Source organism: Cornus florida, unplaced genomic scaffold (genome assembly GCF_030987335.1).
Source record: "Cornus florida cultivar Cherokee Brave unplaced genomic scaffold, ASM3098733v1 CherokeeBrave_3.0.0_Hap2_Chr11, whole genome shotgun sequence".
NCBI lineage: Eukaryota > Viridiplantae > Streptophyta > Magnoliopsida > Cornales > Cornaceae > Cornus > Cornus florida.
In genome coordinates, this window is record NW_026775581.1 from 82,150,626 (window position 1) to 82,159,725 (window position 9,100).

The following is a 9,100-nucleotide window of genomic DNA, read 5'->3' on the forward strand; positions in this document are numbered from 1 at the left end:
TTGGTTACATATTGACTGTTTGGTATCCCTCGGATCTGTGCTCGGACTTGATCACCCGTGGCTCTAGAATCGAGGGGTGTCACACCTATTCTCTTTCACTGTATATAATTTCTCTTCTATTTGCTGCGTGATTTTCTCGAGAAAATGTCTGCTGAGAACAGGGGTTAGAGCGATGTCACTTTCTAGTACTGAATTGAAGTGATTATGGGGGCGATTTCTTATGATTTGAAGGAATCAAAGGGATGATTTCTTTGATTTCTTATGTTTGTATACCAATGTTCGGAAAAATTCTCATGAAAACCTGGTTAATCAGAGAGAGGGGAAGAGACACAGATACATTTATAGATGTGTATATATATATATACCAAATTGTCCAATACATGAGCAAGATATATAATATATAGGCATAGAGAGAAGAGATGCAGACTTAGTCCAAGACACGAATATATATATATATGCACAGAGAATGAGAGAGTTGTAACCCTAAAAGCAGCGTGTAACGACAACCCCAATTACCATTGACACTAACACGTTTTATCCCAATCGCGGGAACTGCTATGCTTGACTAAAGCTAGCCGAAAATGGGTTCACTTGAACTGAACTGGAGCACACCAAAAGTGATACCTAAACACCGATTTCAAAAATCCTACTTTGATCATGACTGTATCGAGCACGAAAAGGTACACGGGCTGTGACATGTAGGAGTAAAGGCGTCGAGGTTGTTGGGGTTCAGGAACAGAACATATATATGTGTTTGCTTGTGTGTTTGTATATATGCCTGAGGTAGCGGCGATGGTTGTGGCGGGAGGGGAGTGGTGGCAGTGGGTTTGATTGTATGTGGTTACGAAATTTTTAGTTTTTGGGGAATGCCGTGGCTGATGAAGGTGGCGGTGGGTGGTGACAGTGGGTTTGTGGGTGTGGTTTGATGGTCTGTGATGGTGGGAGTTCTTGCTGGCGTTACCGCTCACGGTTGAGAGAGATGGTTCAGTCGATCCAGAAAGAGAAGGGGTTTGGGTATTTGGCAGTGTTTGGTTGTGGATAACAAGGGTATTATTGTCCTTTAACATTTGTAAGGGTATTATTGTCCATCAATTATATATTGCAAGTCATGTGACAATCACGTGCTTTAGTACCGGTCATATTTGAACGGAAGTTGGCCGGAGGGGGGTAAACTGCAACAAAAATGTATAGCTTAGGGGATTTTCTGCAACTTTTGTAGTTTAGAGGGTTAATTGCAGATACCCCAATAGTTCAGGGGGGTTTTTTGCATTTTACCCTATATAATATTTTGTTTCATCATAGACCCAAAAAAAAACTAAAGAACATATTTGAAAAAGTAAAAGTAAATGATTTTATATGTATAATTGAAAAATTAGAAATTACTTACCAAAATTTATTAGGAAGAATAAACAAATAATTTGAAAGCATTATATAAAATATAAAATTATATCTGTATAGTATTCGTATAATTTTAGACCTAAAGAAATAAATATTTATATTTAATATGATTTGTACTAAAAGCAAAATTGTATAGTTTTCATATAATCTGTGACCTACAAAAATAAATATTTATATTTAATATGTTTCATACTAACACCAAAATTGTAAAACATTCATATAATCTTTGACCTAAAAAAATAAATATTTGCATTTAATATGATTGATACTAAAAGTAAAACAAAAAAAGACAAAGTAAAAGAAAACATATTCTTTGATCTTGGTGATATGAGAAAAGGGTAAATTAGGATTTTAAAATTTGCTTTATGTCAATTTTGACCAAAAAGTGGTCAGAAGGGCTTATTTGCACATTTTTTTTAAATTTTATGAACTGAAATACATCTTTTCAAAAACGAGGGATGCATTGTGCACATAACCTATATTACAGGGGGTTTTCTGCACTTAACCCTTTAAAGTATGCTCCGTTTACCACTTTTACCCCTATTTTAAAAAGTGCGCAAAAAATATCCTTAATCTTTTCACATTGTGCAAAAATACCTTATCTGATAGAAATTAGTGCTGTAATATCCATTTTGCTCTTATACTCTTCCGAAAACATAAAGCAGCTCTTTTTGTTCTGTGCAGCTGAATTTGAAACTAGAATAGAACTAATTGACGTAATTGTAAAGTTTCTAGGTATATAGTCATATCAGATGTAAATCAACATTCAAATGATTATCGAGCTAATTTTTAAAAATAGTAAAATTATCCTACGTCAAACCCATCTCAAATCCTGCAATGTCACAAATCCAGTTCACTAAGCTAGCCTTAAATACGACTGTCAAATTAATATTTTATCTATCTACACATAGAAGCATATGTAACCTAAATGTGCAGGCTTTATCTTGATTATGTCTAACAACAATTCAAATATGTGCACGAATTGTTTTTACTTCATCAAGCTCTCAACCCTGATTTACTGTCTAGTCAACAATTGCTCAAAAATGGGGTAATTATTTATTTAACCTGATCATAATCACGGTTATCAACGCGATAATCTTGGTCATTAATTGTTAATTGTTAATTGTTCCTCCAGCTTTACAGGAACATCATGAGAGGAAAGACCATTGGTAGATGGATAAAAGATCAAAAGGAGAGGAAGAAGCAGGAGCTCAGAACTCGTGGCCGGTGTTGCTGCTGCTGTGGCGGCTCTGGCTGCCTCATCGGCAACATCTCCCGAAAAGTACTCAACTGTCCAAAACAAGGCACCTTCCAAGACAACTGCTGCAATTGCATCTGCGGCAGCTATTGTAGCCTCCCACTGCATTGACATTGCAGAGGACATGGGGGCTGATCATGACCAAATCTTATCGGTTGTCAGTTCTGCGATTAACGCAAGGACTAATGGCGATATCATGACCCTAACAGCTGGCGCAGCTACTGGTATCATCTCCAACTTCTATTGACATATTAAGTCTAAAATTTGATTGAATTAATTCAAGAACGCTATTGTTCTTTGTCATCTTCTAGAAGATTGTATAGGCTGCAACTTTATTTTGGGTAAGCTAGATTATAGAGTGCAACTTAATCAAACACCACGTGGATCAAACATAATTGATTTAAGAATTCAACTTTTTTGAAAAAAAAAAATTTTGGTTGATATATGGGGTTGGACTATAATTTAGTAGGATCAAGTTAACAACATTCAAATGAAAATGTCTCCTTACCTACTTAGAAATGAACATCAATTTCTGAATTAATTCATAAAATTAAGGTTAATGAATTAATAATTTAATATTTCAATATTACACCGCAATTACTTTAAATATGATAATTACTACTAATGCAGCCTTGAGAGGGGCTGCCACACTAAGAGCTAAGCTGCAAAAGGGGTATGGAACCGGTGGCGTAGCCACAAAGGGACAAGCGGGGGCAGCTGCCCCTACTGAATTTTTATTTTTTTTTAATTTTATATGAATTTTTTTTTTATATTTGTATAATTACTCCCACTAAAATTTGACAGTTCACATATATATATATTATATATATATAACCAAATGAATATTACACAAAATATATCTATATATATAATCTTTCAAAAAAATATGATATTTTTTTTTCACTTTCTCAAAATATTATATTCTTTTCTACTTTTCCCAAAAATACAAGATATTATTTCACACTTTTGACTTTACCGCAAACAAATGCGTTGTTTCCATTACATTTTTAGTCTTCAACATTTCAAAAATTCGCAAAATCCAAACAAATACTGCAGTACAGGTAATCTTTTTTTATTTTTTATTTTTTTATTTTTTATCATCATTCCGATTATTATGCCATGAATATTTTGAAAACTCTACTGTGCAATCGAATTGAAGACCAATGGATGAATGATATGCTGGTTGTGTATATTGAGAGAGACATATTTAGTACTGTTGACAATAATATTATTATTCAATGCTTTTAGAATATGAAAAATCATCGAAGACAATTGTGAATGTACTGAATAAAAATATTATGAATCAATGTTTTTAATTTTTACATATATTATTTTGGTTCAAATTATATATATATATATATATATATATATATATATATATTATTATTATTATTAAAGATTGCCCCCACCGAAGGAAATTCCTGGCTACGCCACTGTATGGAACTACATCCATTGCTCTGGCTGAGGAACAGGTTGAAGAAGGCAAAGAATCAAGTGTGACAACAGCATTGAACTTTGTTTCTAAACGTGGGGAACTTCTCAAGCGAACGAGAACAGGTAATTTAACATGAGAATTATAGGATAGAAGAAAAATCCATTTTACGTGCAGCAATGAAACTACACTAACATTGTAGTTTCTATAACTGTGGCATATATTCACTATCTTTTGAATGTTAATGGCAGGAGCTCTCCACTGGAAGCAAGTCTCCTTCAATATAAAGTCAAATTGGCAGGTAAATAGTAAAAATAAAATAAAATAAACATACTAGCTAAATTCATTGATCAAATTCAAGAAGCATATGATTTACTAAATTTGAACTACTCATATGTCTTCTTTTGGTGAGGGTCGGGCTTAGCGTTGCGCTAAGCTTGTTTCATGGTTGTTTTATTGTGAACTGGAGGTCACAATGCATCTGATCCTTCCCAGATCGGCCCCACAATGACGGAAGTCTATCTTATATGTCTTGTTTTATTCTATATCAAAATTTAATGGAAAGTGGGATGAACACAGGTGGTAGCTAAAATGAAGAGTAAGCACATGGCAGGGACATTCACAAAGAAAAAGAAGTGTAAGCAAAAGTCCACACAAACTATAGCATGTGACATTGACACATTGTTATACACTGCTTTTGGCATCTGAATTAAGCTATATATGCTGTCACTTGTCACTGCGGGTTTGGTGTCTGGAGTCTACCGTGACATTCCAGGATGGAGTGGAAGAGAGAGGGAAGAGAAAAATGAGGAGAGGGCTTACTTTGGAATAAAAACAGCTGACAGAATAATTGAATTCGAATGCAGAAGCAAAGATGAGAAGGAGATGTGGGTGGTGGGAATTCAACATCTCAACTGCAGACCAACATGATATGAATTTAATAGAAATAAATAAATAAATAAATAAATAGAAGTTTGTTAGATGTAAATGAAGAAGATGTGTATGTCAGATTTCAGAACAGGTGTTGTGCAGGGGACCCCCAATATTGATTGCACACTCTCTCTTTCTCATTTGTAGCTTTTGTAAGAATTAATTCAACATGAAGAAAGATTTTTCAATACACAAAATGTTATGAATCCTAATGAATTTAGTTTTGAAGGAGGTGATGGTAAAATTTTAATTTTGGCTTGTAACAAGGGCTGGGAAGTCCTAAGTCACATAAAGCGGGAGCAGGAATTGGAGCGGGAGTGAGAGCGACAGCGAATTTCAGAGTGAGAATGGGAGCGTAGGAGCGGCAGAATTAAATCATGAGTAGTGAAAATTTTAACAAGAACGCGCGCGGAGTTTGAGAGTAGAAGCGCGCTCAAAACGTGAGAGGAATTGAGAAATATTGTGTGACTTATTGAGAACTTAATCCAACACATCATAGACCATCCTAGTTCTTTAGCCTATAGACTTCCAACAATTTTTCTTAAAAAATGGCTCTTCGTATAGCACTAAAAAAACAAGTTGTTTTGCTTGTTTGGTGAATGGAGAGTAAAGTGGTATATTTGGATAGTTGTGTAAAATGGGTGGGTAAAGTGATTTTATTTAGTGACTAATGTGTAAAATGGTTAAAAAAAAAAAAAAAAGTACTCATGTGAGATGTGACTTTTCATATTATATAGGGTAAAATGTAAAAACGACTTTACTATTGTTCTTTTATAAATGACTCCCCTCAACTACAAATTGTCCCGTTGAATTAATGATTTATTGTAATTAAGAACAAACTCATCACAGCATATTATTTTACTTTTTCTTATTAAATTTGTCATTTCTTATTAAATTATTTTTATTTTCTATTCTCTTATCTAAATATTAATTACACATTTATTTTAATTTTATTATTAATATCAATTTATCATAAAAAAATAGAAAAATAGATGTGTAGCTACCATTTTTCTAAAAGATTAACTAATTATTATTACTTTACTATTTATATTAAAACTTATTATACTTGGATTCAACTCGTTTACCGTTAAAAAAAAAAAAAAAATCTTCATTTTCATATAATATATTTATGAAAAATTAATAAATTACTTAAATAATTTTTTTTTCTTTTTCATGCAATATATTCAAGAAAAATTAAGAATTTATGTACATTGTTTTAAAATTTTATACTTAAGATTTTTATTTAAAAAATTAATTTTAAGAATTAAAGGTAAATTTATGCAAATTTAATGGAGAATATGTCATCAAATTAGTATGACTTTGTTTCATAATTTAATTTTTTTTAAATGGATTAAATGTAAATAAATAAGACAGGGCATTATGATCATTTAATGAAAAATAGCTCACCGCGTAGTTTGCAAGAAAATGTGACAATTTAGGGGGTATTGTACACAAAAATATAATTAAATGTAGTTATTTACAAAATTGGACATACTTTACGTTGTTATATATACGAGGAAAATGATTATTGCACCAAACTATATAACCTATTTATTAGGCCTAAGAATTTATATTCTTTTGATTTAGCGAATGTAACCCACGGTTTGAATTTATCCACAACATCTAATGGATAGAAATCTATTGAGTTAGACAAATAAATTAAAGTACTCGGTGCAAATATCATTACTCTATAAACAAATATATCATGGATATTTGGTAGTAAACTACAATATGTAACTCTACTCCCTATTTTTTTTAGGTAATCATAACGAAGAGGATCCTGGTCCATTGGTGACCAAAAAAGAGTAGTTGATTGATGGGCTGGACCCAATACCAACTTAGTATTAAATTAGGGGCTGAAGTGGTGGGCCTATGTGTGTGGCTTTAATGAACTCAGTTTAGGTCCTTCATTCTAGCTTTAATTAATGGCGAATGGACGGATAATTGGCTTTATTGGTTGGGGTCGGCTTGCTGGATTTATTTATGAGTGTCTTTTCATTATTGGTCTTCCAAGATCGAAGAAATTTCTAGCGATTTTGTTTTTATTTATTTTTTTTATATATTTTTTACAGACAATTCTTAACCCTACTTACCCTTTTAAGTGTTTCAATAACAAAATTAGCTTTAATAAAAAAATTAGTAAAATAATAATAAAAAGAAGAAGAAAAAAGGCAGATGGATCCGTTTTAATTGTGTAATCCCAACTTACGCTCTCCTCTCTCATTGAATCCCAACTCACGCCCTCCTCTCTCCATTTTTCTTCTTCTTCTTCACCCTCTCTCTTTTTATTTCTCTTTTTCAGCCCTTCACCAAATTAATTGACAAAATTAAACCAAATTAAAAGCACAAAATTAATTGTTAAAATTAAACCAAATCAAAAGAGCAAAATAATAGCTTAAATCTGTTTATAGAAGTGTAAAAAAAAAGGATTCAAACAAGACAATAAACCATGTGAAATTGTGGCTACATTGAGTCCAACTTTAACCCTACAGAATCAATCAAAATCACTTGTGGCATTGATTAATTGTGCAATCTTCTGCACCCACTCAATCACCACAACAGTTTCTCCGATTTAAAGGCCGCTGGATACCGATTCTCCGACACAAGCGTATACCTCTTCTTCTCTGCCTTTGGGGAACTAATTCGTAAAGCAAACCTGGTCATTTGCTTTGTGGTTCCTTGGTGTGAGTTATGATCTTCAGTGTCAGAATAAGGATTAGCTGACTTTTCATTTGATTTGCCAAGAACAATCACATAACCCAATTTTGTTATCCGCCACAGGGAGAAGTTGTTCGCCACCGAATCATTGCTCTCACTCACAACCCCCCCCCTGCCGTGAAATTGCAATATCACCGGCAATTTTGACAATTAATTTTGTGAAGCAATGAAAAAGAGAAATAAAAAGAGAAGGTGATTATCTAATTAAAAGAATGGGTAATTACCTAATTAAAATGGATCGATCGGATTATTATTATTATTTTTTTTTGTTGAATTTTTTTATTAAAGTTAATTTATTATTTTGTTATTGGAACACTTGAGGGGTGAATATTGAATAGAGCATTGTCCATTTTTTATCCTTCTATATTTTAAATTGAAAATGAATATGATGACAAGTGTCATTATTTATAATAATAAAATTATTATTATTTCTTTCTCCCTTGTCTAAACACACTCATGTATCCAGTGACCTTTAAATGTGTAGAGAGGAGTGTTTGAAAGTTACACTTTATACTTTAAAAAGAGAGAAAGTACGTGCTACGACGTTTGATTGTTATATTAATTATTTTGTCGCAACAGTGGTGAAAGAAAACATTGTCCTATATACATTTGAAAAAACCACGAATAATTTGGAAAGTAGCATATGTCAAACCAATGCAACTTAAAGTAGAATTAAGAATTAATTTAGTTGTTGCTAAATTATCTTTCATGTTACTGATCCATGATTACAGGGCCCATATACCATTTGCTGATATTTTTTTATTTTTTATTTTTATTTTTTCTGAGTGGTATTGATGAAATTTTTGTTGGGGTCAACTTTCTTAACTGCTTACCCTTTAACAAGTGTTTTTTTTTTTTTTTTTTTTGGAAAGGTCCTTAACAAGGTTTTGGTGACCTCACATAAGTCCAAAACATGTGAAGGAAAAAACAAATATATGGAAGAAAATCATCAAGCTTTGGTCTTGCTTTTGCAAGATGCCGGTGGAGGAGAAGATTGTGGTATTGAAATTATTTTACATGAAGTGATTTTAATATATTATATTACGAGTAATTTTTTTAAAAATCTTCTCACACCAAAAGTTATGATAAACATGTCAGTTGACAAGAGCCAATTAAGAGAGAGAGCTGTGAGATCCAACATTACAGCTCTGTTGGAGTTCACAACTCCGTGTCTCAGTCAATTGTCACGAAACAACTTTAAAAATTTTCTTTAATACTTGAAATTGGACTCATTATTGTAATACCCCTAGTTTCAAAATGGTAATTAATTATTTTATTTTATTGTATTTTGGTTGTTTGTGTGTGCTTAAGTGTTTTTAATTAATTGTTTAAAGGTTTTTAAATTACAATTTTGACTATTTGCT

General features: G+C 32.3%; 1 pseudogene; it reads left to right on the forward strand.

Annotated features, from left to right (window-relative positions):
* Positions 1-866: 866 nt before the first annotated feature.
* On the forward strand, positions 867-5,018 carry LOC132281410 (VAN3-binding protein-like; annotated as a pseudogene).
* Positions 5,019-9,100: the final 4,082 nt, after the last annotated feature.